The sequence below is a fragment of the Macaca mulatta genome, chromosome 1 (assembly GCF_049350105.2).
Source record: "Macaca mulatta isolate MMU2019108-1 chromosome 1, T2T-MMU8v2.0, whole genome shotgun sequence".
Lineage (NCBI taxonomy): Eukaryota > Metazoa > Chordata > Mammalia > Primates > Cercopithecidae > Macaca > Macaca mulatta.
This window is the reverse complement of record NC_133406.1, coordinates 83,162,711-83,164,671: the sequence shown is the minus strand read 5'-3', so window position 1 is coordinate 83,164,671 and position 1,961 is coordinate 83,162,711.

Here is a 1,961-nt window from a genome sequence, read left to right as displayed (position 1 = left end):
TTAATTTACAAAGTTTTGACTTCATTTTGTTATGATGAGACTTTATAAACCTGATCTTTAAAATAAGCCTTTTACAATTTTTAAAAATTTAGTTTTTGAGACAGTTTCACTCTTCTTGCCCAGGCTGGGCGGAAGTGGCGTGATCTCAGCTCATTGCAACCTTCGCCTCCCTGGTTCAAGCAATTCTTCTGCTTCCGCCTCCTGAGTAGCTGGGACTACAGGTGCTCGCCACCATGCCCAGCTAATTTTTGTATTTTTAGTAGAGACGGGATTTCACCATGTTGGCCAAGTTGGTCTCGAACTCCTGACCTCAGGTGATCCAACCACCTCGGCCTCCCAAAGTGCTGGGACTATAGGCATGAGCCACCACGCCTGGCCAGGTGTTTTTTTTTGTTTTTTGGAAACGAATCTTCTTTTATTTCACAAGTGGAAATCTTGCAGGAAATGTCTACCTCAAGGGAAATCCAGTGACATCTTGATTCTGGGTAGAACATATGAGAAACGAATAGTGTAGCACTGCTTGGCTATTTGGGATAGGATCTGTCTTAGGTCCCCATAAGCGCTTTTATTTCTGTGTAATTTACTGCAAAACTCTATGAGGTAGGACTAATATTATCTTACGTTAAGGGTTAAGACAACTGAGACTTGAGGATTTGTCAAAAATAAAAGATTTTCTGACTTTGGAGTGCAATGTGCATTTCTGTTGCACAGATCTCCACCCAGGGCAAATTCGATGACAATGACAATTCGATGTCAGAACTTGTTCTCAGGAAAGGCTCTTATGAACTCATTCACACTGCATGTGAATGACTGAGAAAACCCGATGCATTCACTTTTTTTTTTTTTTTAATTTAAAGAAGTAAACCTGGGTGTTTTGTGGTTCTGAGTATGAGAGAACGAAAGCTGAAGCTTGGCTATAGATGAAAACTTCTATTCATTATTCCAATTTAACAGACAGTGCTTCCAAAATAGCAATTCACCTAAATATACCTAGTTAGGGTGTTAAGAAATACTTTGATTAAAACCACACTGCAAAATAGGGAACTTCAATGGACTGCTTTCAACTCTCGATCTCAGAGGAAGGAAATCAACTAACTGATAATAAAAACTAGCAGGAAAAAAAAAAAGTTTAGGATCCGTAACAGATTCGGAGTCAACAATGACATGATTCAGCATTTTGGGGTTCAATTAAAACCAGGCTTGTGGGTTGCCGGTCAAGTTGTGTTTCAGTGTGTAACGCATAAAACTTCTTGTTACACGCTCCGCGGTGTTGGGGATTTTCTACTGCATCTCGACAGCACCTCGGGTAACAACCGAGCCCCTCCTCCTCGCAGCGTGGGTCGTAGAAGTCCTCGGCCATTCTTCCTCCTCCCTCCCGCCGCCGGCCCCAGCATCCGTCCGGGTCCGCTTCTACGCAGGTTCAGCGGCCGCGGAGACAAAAGCGCCCCTGCTCGTCTTCGGTGCCGCTGCTTGGTCCAGGGGCTTCTGTGGGATTTTAAAACGCTGAGGAGGACACTCACAGTGTTTTACCGAGAAACGCTTTCGAGCTCGGATCTTTGGTGATCACTTTAAGAACGTATTAGTTTTCTTTGTAGCTTAAAAACAAAAAATCTCGTTCGCCAAGCCACCTGGCACCCCAAACACTCTGCTGCGAGCGCCGGGAGGGAAAGGGCGGGAGCGCGCAGGCTCCGTGGGCTGCGAAGGCGCCTGGGCAGCCTAGATAAGGCAGCAGCAAACGCCAGGCTCCGTACCGCCCCACAAGGCTGAGTTTCCCGGCTTGCAGGCCTCCGCGCGGGGCGGGGCGGGGCGGACGCGCCACTGCGCGCGACCAATCGACAGCGCCGGGGATGATTCAAAAGGCCGAGGAGCCAATGGGAGCCCCGGGCGGCCTCGCCGGAGGGAAGGGAAGGCGAGGGGAGGGGAGAAGCGAGGCGAGGCGAGGCGGGGCCGGTGAAGCGCGC